This window comes from Triturus cristatus, chromosome 10 (genome assembly GCF_964204655.1).
Source record: "Triturus cristatus chromosome 10, aTriCri1.1, whole genome shotgun sequence".
NCBI lineage: Eukaryota > Metazoa > Chordata > Amphibia > Caudata > Salamandridae > Triturus > Triturus cristatus.
This window is the reverse complement of record NC_140593.1, coordinates 1,113,069,510-1,113,086,627: the sequence shown is the minus strand read 5'-3', so window position 1 is coordinate 1,113,086,627 and position 17,118 is coordinate 1,113,069,510. Positions and strand designations below refer to the sequence as shown.

Here is a 17,118-nt window from a genome sequence, read left to right as displayed (position 1 = left end):
GGTCACACCATGCAGACACTTCACAATCAAGGTACATGGTTATTGGTAAACATCTGACAATCCAGTTCTGTAGTAGTTACAACAGAATGCATTGATTGTTGCAGTTCTAAGTACCTTCTTGTGACAAGTACTGTCAGACAGCGGCTTGACTGCAGTGAAGCAGCTGAGCTGCGATGAAAGGTGCGTAGCCACTCTAAGGCTTGTTTCAAGAGCTGCTGAAATGAAATACACGTATTTGACTTTTTTATTGGGCATGAAATGTACGCACAGCTGCTCTAGAGGTGCATAATGCATGCAAAGTCAAAGTTCACAGAGAAGCTGCATCTTACAGATCATTAAACTGTCATTTGCAGCCTGGACTACTGAAGGATGGTGCAGGCCTAACACAAGCCCAATGTGAAAATAAAACTGAACAAGCTGGATAAGCCATATTTCCTAAAATGTGGTTATGTTTCCATGACACCCCTTGAGTCCAACGTCTTCTCTCTATCCCACATCTGGCCTTTACGGCTCTCACATTAGAGTCAATGTAACATTTGTCCGCCAAACCCTGAGTCCATTAGTCTGTTTTCCGACAGCGGTGCCCCGCTGGCTCCACCATCAAACATCTAACTCCAATGGCTGATGGATTAAGGGCCGTGAGAGTAAAGACTTCAGACTGCCCACCCTATTGAGACTGGATGGTCTGATGTCCTTTTTTCTGCTTTTGACCACCAGGTCACTGAACTAAAGAAAAATTCCCCATGTATGGCGGTCATTAGTCTTTTTTTGTCTAGCTTTTTGAGTTTGTTTCTGAAAAATAAATGAGTTTGGGGCTCGGCTGCCTAAATAGATAGCGGCCAAGCAGTTTACTTCATAGGAGCCATCACTGTCCGTGAGGGCGGCAGACATAATGTCATCTGCCACCCGGGCAAACTGAATAAAGACCTCTAAGGGTTAAATCTGCTAATGAATATGAATTAGGTAGGTTGGAATTGGAACCAGTTCTGAAAGCTGCCATTGTGCTACAATCAAAAGAGGCCTATGATGCAGAATGCTTACGCCTCCTCTCAGACAGAAGAAACTAACAGCAGATCTACAGGATCAAATCAGAACTCTTGTAGAAAACGGAATCACCAACAATTAGTTTTCCATAAACAAAGGTGCAGTTCTATGCAATGAAAAACCTGTTGCATCTTATTTCTATCAGAATCAACAGGAGAGGAAGGGATCAACACGGCTAGTCCCCTCAGTAGACTATCAAAAAACAACAAAGCCAGTGTACAATAATATGAAACAAGGGGCACTCTAAGTCAATGCAATACATCAATCAAGCGAGCAAAGAGCCTCAGATTCCCTGTGAACCGTTATGTTCATAGGAAGTAAGTTTGGCCACTATGGAACAATACCCAGTGGGTATGAAAAAGCCCTCACTCACCAACCTGGTTGGTGACATGCTTCATCATTGGGCTTCCACTGGGACGACCGAATGTCATCCCAGTGTGCTGCGACGCCAGGTTACTGCGGAGCTGGGTTGGTTGTGTGGGGAAAGTGAATTTAAAATATCCAATCAAGTCAAAAAGAAACTTTATTAATTTTGCTTAAATGGAAAGGAGTAAAAAGGAGTGAGGGTCTAAAAAATTAAAAGACCTGGTTCACTCCGTGGCGGTCAACATGTTTCTGCCTCATGGAGTGTTAATCGGGCATTCGTCAGGACCAGAGGGGGATGTGCGCAGCCTCGGTGGTGTGAACTCGCTAAGGTCCACCCAACCGTAGGCTGATGTGTGAAAAAACAAAAAAACACTAAATAGTGTGAACTCCGCCAAGTAAAATAATTAATTATGGGGAGAGGAAAGAGTTTACTCTGATGGTACAAGGAGACAAACAAACAGAAAGACAAAACATAAAGAGAGGTATCAATGTTTGTCACACAAATCGTGCTCTACAGATCAGGAATTAGGAACTGATGTGCTCGAAGGACAAGTGAGTGCCTCTAGGTCTACCACAGGTGCAAAAAATGTGAGAAGCTGTGCACCTAGGTATAGTCAAATATCTGTGTAAGGAAAACGGGACGTTATCCTCTCAAAAGTGACTAGTAGTCAAAACTCGAAACGCATGTGAAATGTAGCAGTGACACTCATATGCGGAGAAATCAGGCTAGGGACTAAAACAGCTGCACGCGATGCTCAGTGTGCAGAGAAAAGGAACGGATCTTACAGAGAGGCCTGTCCGTTAGAAGCCTCATGGATCCCGGGAGGGGGGTGGGAGCAAAATGGCACACCCTGCATCAGGAAAAGATAGAAAGAAAACGAAGTTCGTGTAAATATCACGAACGGGTGAGAAAGCGAAGGCTCGCTTACCTTGTTGGACGAGGAGCGGATAAGGTTACTTACGCCCTTGCTGCTCTACACCCGCGATATGCCTAAACAGCCTCTTGCTGCCGGGTCCGGATAGTAGTGAACCGGGGCCGGAGGTATGAATATAAAGACCCCACGGCGTCTCCCTGGTCAGGCTCTCAAACAGAGCTTCTCCCTGATTGGGTAGAAAGCTCTAACTCGAACGCTGATTGGCCCAGTGGGAGCCAATCGGTGCGGAGATAAAGAAAGACGAAGATATTCGTTGCGCTAGGCAACGCATAGCAACGGAGGGGAAAAAAAAAAAAAAAAAAAAAAAAGGAAGTTTTATAAAACTTTAATGGCACGGAACCAAAGGAGCATAAACGAACCAGCACAAAGCCCTCGGGAGTGTGCATCAGGGCCTGGGGAAAAGCAGAGGTACTGCTGAAAGGGGCTATGTGGCGGACTCGCGCACAGGGTCAAGGAGACCTGGCTTATACGTGAAGGGCATGAATAAACCAAGGTAATCATAATCGGCAAAGGAACAAACCGGACTGGGTGTCAAGAGTTCCTAAAATACAGGATAGTAATCTTAAAAACAGAGAGGATGACATGAACCCATCGACTAATTAGGGTAAAAAAACAGTGGTATCAGGGGATTAATTTGTAAGAAGGTGATATTCATATAGGATGAGAGCATTTAGAGGATATTGACCCAAGGGGCATTATCATTCAACCCATGGAGGTTAGTCCCCAGGCGGTACACCCACCTCTGTTCCCTTTCAAAAAGCACTTTGGGAATGTTTCTGCCACTTGAGATCTCTTCTATCACTGTCCACCTTAGATCGTTGGTAGTGTGGTTGATAGAGAGAAAGTGTTCACTCATTTTCGTAGTTGTGCGTTTGCACCTAATGTTACTCCGGTGTTCGCATATCCGGAGTCTCACCTTCCGCGTCGTCATCCCCACGTATCGTAGGCCGCAGGGGCAGGTAATAAGGTAGACCACATTCGTTGTATTACAATTCGTGTGGCCTCTTTGGGTCCAGGTCTTGTTGGATTCAAGGTCGAGGGTTTTGGTATGTGTGGTCAGATGGCATACACTGCAGTCAGAACAGGGAAAGTGCCCAGTGATCTTGGGGAGGCCCCATGCTTCCGTTATAGATCTCTGTGGGGTCTCTCGTGGCATCAGTGGTCGTGTGTGTACCAGATTGTTGCGGAGGCTTTGTGCGCGTTTGAATGAAAAGAGGGGTTTTTCCCAGTTGCGATTGGCGCTGTTGATTATACCCCAATGTTTATTGATAGTCTTTTTGAGTTGGTTAGAAAGGGTACAGTAGGTGGTGACACAGGTAAATGGGATAGATGCAGTGTCCTTTGGGTAGTCCGTTAAGAGTACATCCCTTGGTTGATTCCTCGCACGTTTGTAACTTCTGGAGAGGAGGGGGGAAGGGTACCCTCTCATACTCAGTTTAGTTGGTAAATCCTGAGATTGGCTCTTGAAATCGCTCAAGGTGGTGCAATTTCGTCGTAAGCGGAGGTATTGTCCGTAGGGTAAATTTTCCCTCAGGGGACGTGGATGAAAGCTGGTGAACTCGAGGAGATTGTTCCTCGAGGTTGGCTTGTAATAGGTCCTAGTTTGAAAGGACCCTCGTACCTTAGTTATCACCACATCAAGAAATACAACCTCAGAGTCGTCATATGTATATGTGAACTTCAGGTGCGGGTTCAGAGTATTGATCCATGTGAGGAAAGACTGGAGGGTGTTGTTACTACCTTGCCAGATCAGGAGCACATCATCTATATATCGCTTCCATAAGGCTATGGAAGAGCGGTAGGGGTTTGAAGTCGGGAGGATGAACTTCTGTTCGAAAGCATAGACGTATAGTCCAGCTACACTGGGAGCAAAGGTACTCCCCATGGAAGTACCTGTGGTTTGGAGAAACAATTGACCCTGGAACTCAAAAAAGTTTCTCTTCAAGGCCAAAGTGGCACATTGTATCACGAACTCTTTGGTGGTTTTGTATTCCCAGGGAGTGGAGTCAAGCGATTCTTCCAGGACCCTGATGGTTTCATCCTGGGGGATGCTCGTGTACAAGCTTTCTATATCCAATGTTGCCAGTATAGTGTGTTCTGAGCATGTGGTGTTACTGAGTAGTTTCAGAAGGTCCTTTGTATCCTTAAGGTAGGTGGTCGATTTTTGGACCAAAGGTTTTAGGAAGTGGTCACAAAACCGAGATAGGGGTTCCAAAAGAGAGTCAATCCCCGAGACAATGGGGCGTCCAGGTGGAGGGACTCTCTCTTTATGGATCTTGGGGAGTGTATAGAAATAGGGGATCTTCCCCGGGCCTTCAGTGAGAAAACGTGCTTCAGCTCTGGTGATGACACCCTGTGTTTGTGCCTCTTCGACCACACTTAGGATCTCGCTTTTGAGCCCCTCAGATGGATCATTGAGGAGTGGTGTATAGTTGTGGCGGTCGTTCAATAAGCGGAGGCATTCCTGGTCGTAGTCGGTAGTGTTCAGTAGTACGACAGCGCCCCCCTTATCTGCGGGTTTTATGGTTAAGGTGGTGTCCGCACGGAGAGAGGTGATGGCTCTGTACTCCTCTGCCCTCAGATTCTTAAAGGTAGTGGGGATGATTGTGTGCTCAAGTTCGGTAAAGACTGCTCGTTCGAAGGTCGTAATTTCCACAGGAATGGTGTGTGGAGGGGGATTAAAGGTCGACGGTGGTCGGAGGGGGGTATCCCCTACGTCCAAGTCAGCTCCCTCGTTAACTCGACTTTCAAAGAAAGCTTTTAATTTCAGCTTCCTAAAGAATGCTGCCAATTCGCAATGAAGGCGAAATTTGTCAGGGCGGGCTGATGGAACAAAGCCCAATCCCTTTTCCAAAACCGATCTCTCATGGTCTGTTAGTGTCTTATTTGACAGATTTACGATCAGGCTGTCGAAGTGCTCGGTCCCGAGGCCAACAGTTCCTGAGCTTGTTTGCTCCGGGTGTGGTTGCCCACTGGGTCGTCTTGTGCCCAGTGTACTCTTTGGTTGTTCCCTCTCCGCCGGCCTTTTCCCCTTTGGCCCCTCTCTAAAAAATGGGGCTGTGGAAAGGGGTTAGGGGGGTACATTGGGGAAGCATACCCTGGATTCCATCCCATCTGCGGGCCGCTGCTGTTAGAGGAGTCATCATCTGTCCCGTAGGAGTTAGTTTCAGTTCTACGTATGGACACAAAGGCCGGGTCAGCATAAGGGTATACTTTATTGAATTCAAATTTTTTAAGGTCTTTCTGAAATTGATTTACCTTACTCTGTGTGAGATTCTCTTTGTACTCATTGATGTCTTTGTTCAGTTCATCAAGTCGTTTTTTAAAACCAGTGAGTGTGGTTTTGAATTGTGTTTCAGTTTGGGTAATCTCAATCATAATCGCCTCAGACAGTCGGACGGCTGTTTTAATGATTAAGACTAACCAGTCTCGAGTGCAGTGCCATGCTGGGCTATGATAGCATGGCACACTCACTGACTCCTCTAACAGCAGCGGTTCAAGCAGTGGCAGCTCCAGACAACCCAGAAGGGGCAGACAAAGAGGAAGGTCGCGTCCCTTCCCTAATCAAGCGCCTTGGATAAACTTTCCCCCACAACAAGGTGCTATGGGCTCACATCCCATACAATTCCATTACCCATTCGGCCCGCAGATGGGATGGAATCCAGGGTATGCTTCCCCAATGTACCCCCCTAACCCCTTTCCACAGCCCCATTTTTTAGAGAGGGGCCAAAGGGGAAAAGGCCGGCGGAGAGGGAACAACCAAAGAGTACACTGGGCACAAGACGACCCAGTGGGCAACCACACCCGGAGCAAACAAGCTCAGGAACTGTTGGCCTCGGGACCGAGCACTTCGACAGCCTGATCGTAAATCTGTCAAATAAGACACTAACAGACCATGAGAGATCGGTTTTGGAAAAGGGATTGGGCTTTGTTCCATCAGCCCGCCCTGACAAATTTCGCCTTCATTGCGAATTGGCAGCATTCTTTAGGAAGCTGAAATTAAAAGCTTTCTTTGAAAGTCGAGTTAACGAGGGAGCTGACTTGGACGTAGGGGATACCCCCCTCCGACCACCGTCGACCTTTAATCCCCCTCCACACACCATTCCTGTGGAAATTACGACCTTCGAACGAGCAGTCTTTACCGAACTTGAGCACACAATCATCCCCACTACCTTTAAGAATCTGAGGGCAGAGGAGTACAGAGCCATCACCTCTCTCCGTGCGGACACCACCTTAACCATAAAACCCGCAGATAAGGGGGGCGCTGTCGTACTACTGAACACTACCGACTACGACCAGGAATGCCTCCGCTTATTGAACGACCGCCACAACTATACACCACTCCTCAATGATCCATCTGAGGGGCTCAAAAGCGAGATCCTAAGTGTGGTCGAAGAGGCACAAACACAGGGTGTCATCACCAGAGCTGAAGCACGTTTTCTCACTGAAGGCCCGGGGAAGATCCCCTATTTCTATACACTCCCCAAGATCCATAAAGAGAGAGTCCCTCCACCTGGACGCCCCATTGTCTCGGGGATTGACTCTCTTTTGGAACCCCTATCTCGGTTCTGTGACCACTTCCTAAAACCTTTGGTCCAAAAATCGACCACCTACCTTAAGGATACAAAGGACCTTCTGAAACTACTCAGTAACACCACGTGCTCAGAACACACTATACTGGCAACATTGGATATAGAAAGCTTGTACACGAGCATCCCCCAGGATGAAACCATCAGGGTCCTGGAAGAATCGCTTGACTCCACTCCCTGGGAATACAAAACCACCAAAGAGTTCGTGATACAATGTGCCACTTTGGCCTTGAAGAGAAACTTTTTTGAGTTCCAGGGTCAATTGTTTCTCCAAACCACAGGTACTTCCATGGGGAGTACCTTTGCTCCCAGTGTAGCTGGACTATACGTCTATGCTTTCGAACAGAAGTTCATCCTCCCGACTTCAAACCCCTACCGCTCTTCCATAGCCTTATGGAAGCGATATATAGATGATGTGCTCCTGATCTGGCAAGGTAGTAACAACACCCTCCAGTCTTTCCTCACATGGATCAATACTCTGAACCCGCACCTGAAGTTCACATATACATATGACGATTCTGAGGTTGTATTTCTTGATGTGGTGATAACTAAGGTACGAGGGTCCTTTCAAACTAGGACCTATTACAAGCCAACCTCGAGGAACAATCTCCTCGAGTTCACCAGCTTTCATCCACGTCCCCTGAGGGAAAATTTACCCTACGGACAATACCTCCGCTTACGACGAAATTGCACCACCTTGAGCGATTTCAAGAGCCAATCTCAGGATTTAACAACTAAACTGAGTATGAGAGGGTACCCTTCCCCCCTCCTCTCCAGAAGTTACAAACGTGCGAGGAATCAACCAAGGGATGTACTCTTAACGGACTACCCAAAGGACACTGCATCTATCCCACTTACCTGTGTCACCACCTACTGTACCCTTTCTAACCAACTCAAAAAGACTATCAATAAACATTGGGGTATAATCAACAGCGCCAATCGCAACTGGGAAAAACCCCTCTTTTCATTCAAACGCGCACAAAGCCTCCGCAACAATCTGGTACACACACGACCACTGATGCCACGAGAGACCCCACAGAGATCTATAACGGAAGCTTGGGGCCTCCCCAAGATCACTGGGCACTTTCCCTGTTCTGACTGCAGTGTATGCCATCTGACCACACATACCAAAACCCTCGACCTTGAATCCAACAAGACCTGGACCCAAAGAGGCCACACGAATTGTAATACAACGAATGTGGTCTACCTATTACCTGCCCCTGCGGCCTACGATACGTGGGGATGACGACGCGGAAGGTGAGACTCCGGATATGCGAACACCGGAGTAACATTAGGTGCAAACGCACAACTACGAAAATGAGTGAACACTTTCTCTCTATCAACCACACTACCAACGATCTAAGGTGGACAGTGATAGAAGAGAGCTCAAGTGGCAGAAACATTCCCAAAGTGCTTTTTGAAAGGGAACAGAGGTGGGTGTACCGCCTGGGGACTAACCTCCATGGGTTGAATGATAATGTCCCTTGGGTCAATATCCTCTAAATGCTCTCATCCTATATGAATATCACCTTCTTACAAATTAATCCCCTGATACCACTGTTTTTTGACCCTAATTAGTCGATGGGTTCATGTCATCCTCTCTGTTTTTAAGATTACTATCCTGTATTTTAGGAACTCTTGACACCCAGTCCGGTTTGTTCCTTTGCCGATTATGATTACCTTGGTTTATTCATGCCCTTCACGTATAAGCCAGGTCTCCTTGACCCTGTGCGCGAGTCCGCCACATAGCCCCTTTCAGCAGTACCTCTGCTTTTCCCCAGGCCCTGATGCACACTCCCGAGGGCTTTGTGCTGGTTCGTTTATGCTCCTTTGGTTCCGTGCCATTAAAGTTTTATAAAACTTCCTTTTTATTTTTTTCCCCTCCGTTGCTATGCGTTGCCTAGCGCAACGAATATCTTCGTCTTTCTTTATCTCCGCACCGATTGGCTCCCACTGGGCCAATCAGCGTTCGAGTTAGAGCTTTCTACCCAATCAGGGAGAAGCTCTGTTTGAGAGCCTGACCAGGGAGACGCCGTGGGGTCTTTATATTCATACCTCCGGCCCCGGTTCACTACTATCCGGACCCGGCAGCAAGAGGCTGTTTAGGCATATCGCGGGTGTAGAGCAGCAAGGGCGTAAGTAACCTTATCCGCTCCTCGTCCAACAAGGTAAGCGAGCCTTCGCTTTCTCACCCGTTCGTGATATTTACACGAACTTCGTTTTCTTTCTATCTTTTCCTGATGCAGGGTGTGCCATTTTGCTCCCACCCCCCTCCCGGGATCCATGAGGCTTCTAACGGACAGGCCTCTCTGTAAGATCCGTTCCTTTTCTCTGCACACTGAGCATCGCGTGCAGCTGTTTTAGTCCCTAGCCTGATTTCTCCGCATATGAGTGTCACTGCTACATTTCACATGCGTTTCGAGTTTTGACTACTAGTCACTTTTGAGAGGATAACGTCCCGTTTTCCTTACACAGATATTTGACTATACCTAGGTGCACAGCTTCTCACATTTTTTGCACCTGTGGTAGACCTAGAGGCACTCACTTGTCCTTCGAGCACATCAGTTCCTAATTCCTGATCTGTAGAGCACGATTTGTGTGACAAACATTGATACCTCTCTTTATGTTTTGTCTTTCTGTTTGTTTGTCTCCTTGTACCATCAGAGTAAACTCTTTCCTCTCCCCATAATTAATTATTTTACTTGGCGGAGTTCACACTATTTAGTGTTTTTTTGTTTTTTCACACATCAGCCTACGGTTGGGTGGACCTTAGCGAGTTCACACCACCGAGGCTGCGCACATCCCCCTCTGGTCCTGACGAATGCCCGATTAACACTCCATGAGGCAGAAACATGTTGACCGCCACGGAGTGAACCAGGTCTTTTAATTTTTTAGACCCTCACTCCTTTTTACTCCTTTCCATTTAAGCAAAATTAATAAAGTTTCTTTTTGACTTGATTGGATATTTTAAATTCACTTTCCCCACACAACCAACCCAGCTCCGCAGTAACCTGGCGTCGCAGCACACTGGGATGACATTCGGTCGTCCCAGTGGAAGCCCAATGATGAAGCATGTCACCAACCAGGTTGGTGAGTGAGGGCTTTTTCATACCCACTGGGTATTGTTCCATAGTGGCCAAACTTACTTCCTATGAACATAACGGTTCACAGGGAATCTGAGGCTCTTTGCTCGCTTGATTGATGTGTTGCATCTTATTTCTACACACTCCCTAAAATTCACAAACCTACAAATTCACCACTAGGATGGCCTAAAGGTTTAGGCCTCGGTTGAATTCTGGAACCCCTATCACAATTCTGTGTTTTTTTTCTAAAGACCCCTAGTGGAGAAGATGCCGTCATACTTGAAGGACATTGAGGAGGCCCTTAACCTCATCAATAATTTCCCTTTGACCGTTGGACCTAATTATTGGTGGATTGGATATAGAATCACTATACACCAACATTCCTTGAGGTGAGACCTTGAGTGTGGTTGAAGAAATACTTTACCATCTGGATTGGCAATTCAGGACCCCATGAGCATTTATCTTGGACCTAGCGAGACTGTCACTTACAAACAATTTGTTTTAGTTCAGCAGCACCCAGTACCTTCAGAAACACGGGACCCATGGGGAGCACTTTTGCACTGTGGCTGGCATGTCTTATATGTACACCAATTTGAAAAAGAATTCATTTATCCAACTGAGAACCTATATTACGACAGAATATCTGACTCTGGTGATGATACATTTTTTAATTTTTTTATTTATTTAAAGGTTCTACATAACGCCTGAATCACCCCTGACGGGGTATCTCTGCGCTTCGAACGGTGCTGCAGTTAGGCTGACGAGCAGTTTTTAGAACAGAGCGGTCTTGAGGAGCTTTCTCAATTGAAGATAGTCAGAAAATTGTCTCAGATGGATGGGGAGTTGGTTCCAATAGAGGGGAGCGATGTAGGAAAAAGCTTTCCCACTTAACCTGGACATTGATGATGTTCATTTGGTATGGAAAGGATTTGAGAAAACATAGGAAGCATTTGTGAACTGGATTAATTTGAGGAACCCCCTGTTGCACTTCACATAATTTTTGGACCTGAACATCATTGAACAAAATGGCAAATTAATAACTATATTTTATAGAAAATGCACTGATAAAAACAGTCTGCTTTCTTCTAAAAGTTTTCACCGTGAGGCACTGTGACAGAATCTGCCCTATGGACAATTTTTACATCTGCACTGGAACTGCACATTCACAGAGGATTTTGATCAAGAAGCAGAATAACCAAGGATGAAATTGCAGGGCAGAGGACACTACAATTAGGTAGAGAGCAAGAATCAACAATCAGTAAGCACTATTAGACACTGTCAATAGACCAAACATTTACAGACTGATATGTGTAACCACTTACAGCACAGCTTCAAATACTGGCAAGAAAATCAGCAATAAGTAATTTTCCACCAATCACTGGACATTATGCATTTGGTTCATGTAAAGTGTGCCATTTGACAAAAACTACAAAATCTTATAACCTGGGTCTAAAAACTCCATGGATTCTGATCAATCATACTACATGCAACTCTGAATGTGTAGTGTATTTGAGCAGGTGTCAATGCCACCTACTATATGTAAGAATGACTACCAAGAAGGTAAGAATAAGGATAATGGAAAACAGAAGTAATGGGAAATGTAAAAAAAAAAAAACCATTAACGAAACTAACCACTCACTTCCTGGAACACAATCACACTGTTAACACCTAGCATAGGTGTGTTTGGACAAGCATGAGATACACTCTAGTTAAGAGATGCAAAACATTTTCTTTTCTAGACAAGGACAGAGTTGTTGAGACAAGCCGGAAGTCATGTGAGGGGTTTAAACGATGATATCCCATGGCATCACCAGAACAGCCAATAAATAGAGTTTATGTTGTATTTTTTTTATGTCCACCGTCTAGAAACAGGAAACTACACTGACTATTCATAGGGGCAATGCTCATCAAAAGCAAGACCTGGGTTACGTCTAAAGAAGTACCCCTTGTGCCTTTCGTGAGAGAGATAAAATAAATGTTCCCTTCTAAAAAGATGTTGAGGGAAAAGAGGCCTACATGAGCCAGAGGTTGTGAAAATATAGAATGACAATAAGTTGGCCCAATTGTCCTGGAAATAACATTTATACGTTGTCAGGAATCATGGACCATATTGAAGACAGAGTATCCTCTTAAGGGAAGGAATTTTACTTTCTCGGTCTTGAGTGAAAGCACACATGTAATATTGTATGGCTCCAGAAACACAATTAACATCTTATATATGTTTTATGCAGTTAACTGTTTTTAATGAAACAGGGTTTATCGCTCTAATCATAACGGTTCCAGAAATACCCAACTTTTGTGGACTCTACAATTAACCAAGCTAGGGTTACCGTACTAGTCATTTGATGGCAAAAATAGTGTCACCCCGCCTCACTACATGGGAAGATCTGGATTACCATCCTAGTCTTTCCTCTGATGCATCAGTGTTGCAATGCCAGCCACGGGACACGTCTCATTGAATATGTAGTTAATCCCTAACCCTTGGCTTTGTGGTCATTGACAGAGGGTCTGGAGCGGCAATGCAGGTGGCGAAGTACATCTGGGGACACATAACTTGAGCTTCCCCTCTCCATGGGAGCACTATTTAACCTAAACAGCTAATATGGAGGATATTTTTTGCCATTGATAGGGTCCAACAAGGAACAGCGCTTATGATAAAAGAATAATAGGAACTTAGGGCCAGATGTACGACCATACTGAATTGCGGCTCAAAATTTGCGCTCATTTGAGAGTCGGAATTTGCGAGTCGCAATTTAGTATGTACGGCATTGTCAGAGACACTGATTGCGATTCCCAATGGGGTCGCAAAATGCGAGGCTCATGAATATTAATTTGTGACCCCATTTTGAATGGATGGTCCTCCCAGGGATGGTGGCCTGCTAGGCTCAGCAGACCACCTTGTCTGGGATTGCTTTTAAATAAAGCACCTTTTATATCAAATGAAGCCCGTTTTCCTTAAAGGGAAATGGGATGCATTTAAAACATTTAAAATGAACCATTTTTGTCTAATTTTTTAAGGACAGGCAGTGGTTCCTGGCAAGGGGTCCCCTTCCCACTTGAAGTAGGTGGTAATTGCAAGTGTTTTGCGACCACATCTTGCGGTCGCAAAACATTAGTACATGGGTTAGAGACTCGCTATTTGGAAGAGAACAATTCATTTGCGAGTCGCAAAATTGTGTTAGTACATGGCCATACCAATTTTAGCATGCGCAAACGTATCGCTAACCCGGTTGCGCATGCTAAAATTGGTCGTACATCTGGCCCTTATAGACTAATAGACCAAAGAAGCAAATATATTTAAATAAAAAGTGTCATACAAAAGTTTGGATATGACCAATAGAATACCCTAATGCACATATTAAGCTGCTTTTCATTTTTCACACATTTATGAAGTCGGTCGGAAACCAAACCGCCCGACTACTTGTCGGATTCGGTTCCGACCGACTCGCGGTAGACGAGTCTGCCTGACCGATTATCATGTTTCCGAACCCAGTTCAGAAGGACTCCCAATTACTTCAATGGGAGCCTGTGTTCTGACCGACAACACAGGCTCCTATGGGGAATATTGGTGTCTGCAGAAAACCTTGCACCCTGTAGCGATGCCTGCCACACTGTGCATGGTTTTACAGGAGGGTCCCTTGGGTAACCCCTCGACCCCAAACCAGAGGACTCAGGATGAAGGGGGGCCTGCTGGGGGGCCCCAAAGTCAGTTTCAGACAGCCTTTTTGTGTCGGACAGACCGAGTTGGAAGGGCTGTCAGAATGCGACATAGTAATCGGTCGATCGGAAACGCTGTCCGTAGAACTGTACGCATCGCCTCCAACCAACTCGGGTTCTCCGATTGCCAGTCGGAACCGATTTGGAATGACCGACCGGTTCCCCTTCCGACCGCGAGCATCGTAATCAGTCAGTCAGAATTGTTTCCTACTGAGTCGGGCAGATGGGTTCCGACACAGTCTAGGTGAATCCGACTGTCAGTCAGGGGCTTTTTGACCGACGTCGTAATCAGCGCCTTAGTGTGTGACTACAGGGCAATGCTCCCACCCAGGATTAGGAGTTACTAACCAGATTAATTGTTAAGAATACCTGTGATGTCGACTTCAGGTTTTTTGTGTGTCTTCAAGATGTGCTTCACTTATTGTGTGCTGTGCCTCATAGTTTGCAGTGTCTCGTCTCCCCATATTGTTGTTGCACCACAATAACAAGTAAGTATTCATAAAGTGATGTTTTAATGCCGGGCCACTCACTCAATGTGACCTGGCATATTATGCCATCTAAGAATCAGCATGTGACAATTATAATTTCTGTTATTACAGAGAACAGCTCTTACGTCATAGTGTGCATACCATGAGTAAGGAATTTGCATGATGTATGTTTAACACTTTATAGGTCTTACTAAAAAATACGACCGACGAATCAAAAGAAACAGTGATTATAAAGGGGATCATAAATTCCTGATGGAGGCCATCAACCCTTATTGGTGTATAAATTAACCCTGCCGTAGTTCACGTAGTCACGCTACGCTACGCGAAGTGCACTTTGCTCTACGTCACGCTACGCGTAGCTACGCGAACTGCGTAGTGCGGTAGGGAAATGCTGTTCACAATGATTGCACAGTGCCGGATGCTTGTCCGCACCGTGCAATCATTGTGAACGCCATCATGCACAGTGCAAGCGGTCGTTTTCTGCCGCTCGAGTAGATTTGTACTCAAGCAGCAGCTTTCTCAACGCGGACTGGTAGTTTCTCATCGCGTGCGTTTGCGAGCATACGCGACCACTCACAATGAGAAACCTGATCTCCCCGCGTTGAGAATCTTGCCGGGAGGTTTATTTTCCACGCTCGCGATCGGCAACTTGATGTTGCCGATTGCGAACGAGGAAAAAGTCTAGCTAGGATGTTGATTTTGCTCGATCACAGTCGACAAATGACGTTGAGGACCGCGAGTGAGCAAAAAATGCCCGCTACGCTACGCGTTTTTGCACTGTGCTACATGCGATTCGCGTAGCGTGTAGTTGCGCTCGCTACGCACACTCTGCAAGCGTAGCGTCATTTTCCACCCAGGGTTAGTATAAAGATTGGCTGAAACATGTTGACGTTTATTTATTTATTTATTTATTTTAAAGGTTTTATATAGCGCTGGCTAGACCCAGGGGTATCAGAGCGCTTTACAGGAGTATGAGGGGGAACGGAAATAAAAACATTTGTTTAATGAAATAGCAATAAGAACCATTAGACCAAAGAGAGCACATACGTACAAGTGCTATTTACATAAAGATTATATTAAGCTAAAGAGGGCAGTGAGTATTTAGAGCGATGGTTAGGCAAAAAATAAGCCCATAGTCCATGGAATGAAGCAATTTTTAATTCTGTCTGGGCAAACCCAGGAATAAAATATTAAAATTGAATATACACCCTTAAGGCAATTTTAACCCATAAAGACTCTCACAATCATGACCCCTCATGATTGTGATTAAAAACCAATCAGAACAATTGCTCCATCCCTGTTGATGGGCAACAGTGGGTGTAGCAGTAGCTTGATGATGAAGAATGCTACGATTAGAGATTAAGGACATTTTTTTTACCCAAGAAATGGGTTTCCTTAGATGGTGACTTGGTTTGTTTTTCATCAAGCTTATGTGTATGGTATAGGATGAAGGGAGGGTGGTTGTGTGACATAGAGGTTGCTACTTGTGACTTTCTGTGATTCGCTACAAACAGCAAGGAACAGCAGACCGCCCTTGCTATATTTGCCTTTCCAAATTGGAAAATTATGTTTTTAAAGCAATGTGTGCTGCAAAAAAATAAAAACTTCCAGACTTCTGCCAGCTTCTCACATGGTCGCCTAATAGAATTCCTAAAAGTGAAGCTGCCCAACAAGGACAGCTTTCTCTTTTGAATCTGATCTGCCCTCCTCTGAGTAGTCAGTAACTTTAAAATAGATTGTGAATGCAATTTAAGCAGCAAACCATTGATACGTAGCATTCTAAACTGCAGGAGGGGGCGTCCCTTCCATGCATCTGTACTTGTGATTTGGAATCAGTCGCTAAACCCATTTTGCGAGTCTGAAATGCTTTTCCAACTCACAAAATAGGTTTGGTAGATCGCAAAAAGCCATTTTGCCACCACAAACCCAGGGGTTTCATCACAAACCCAGTCGTTTTGTGAAATGTAGGGTCTGCAAACGTAAAGTGGCTTTGTACACCAGGCCTTAATCTAAAAGGGCTCATCTGCAGAATGACTGCAAACACTGCGAAAAATTTCTAGGAACTATCAGAAAATTACTAGGGGTGGGCTGAACTCGCGGAGTTTCACTCCATGGAATTCCGTGGACTTAGTTAAAAACTCTGCGAGATTCCGCAGATTTCTGAAGAAGGAGGAAATCAGTACGTCACACTGCTTGTGCTGATTTTGTAGCCGGAAGCTTGTTTCGTGCTGCAAAATCAGTGCAAACTATACCATGCGGTGCACCATAGGGAGCTGCTCCCTGGCTCCTGCTTGAGTAGATTTTCTACCCGAGCAGCAGCTTTCTCACCACGAACGGTCATGACCGGCTGCGATGAGAAAATCTTGGCGGATGCCATTCTAGCGCCGGAAAATCTCTATTGGCTTTCCCAAGATTTCATGTTAGTTGGTGTATTTTTCTTCCTCTTTGAATTCAGAGTGTTTTCAACTTATAACTTAATGTTTTCTTTGTACTTTGTTGAAGTTTGCCTTCTTCAAAATTTGCAACCAGTTCTTATTATTGTTTTCATATTTTCAATAGATTTGCTTTGTTGATCCTTAGCAGTCATTTGGTCATTTTCTGATTTTGTGTGCTGGTTGCATGATGTTTTTGGCTCTATTGTAGTTGCCTTAACTTGAATATTGTGCTCCAACATCCAGAGTTGGTAGGTGGAATAGATGCCACAGATTATTATCTTGTGTCCTCTGCAAGTATTGTCCAAGAGGTAAGTGTTCTGGAAAAGGAAAGGACTATGCTCTAGTCTTCAATGCCATGTTACCCATTCACATCCCATTCATAGCAAGATGCTATGGACAATGAGCATAATGACAAATTATTTATGCTAAGTTGCCATTTTGCTTTTTAATGTTGGCAGAGG

General features: G+C 45.2%; 1 protein-coding gene across 1 annotated transcript in view; it reads left to right on the top strand.

Moving 5' to 3' along the window:
* The window catches only part of LOC146796658 (somatostatin receptor type 2-like), a 74,019-nt gene that overhangs the window by 47,259 nt on the left and 9,642 nt on the right, over positions 1-17,118 (top strand). The gene's annotated exons all lie outside the window — the stretch shown is intronic.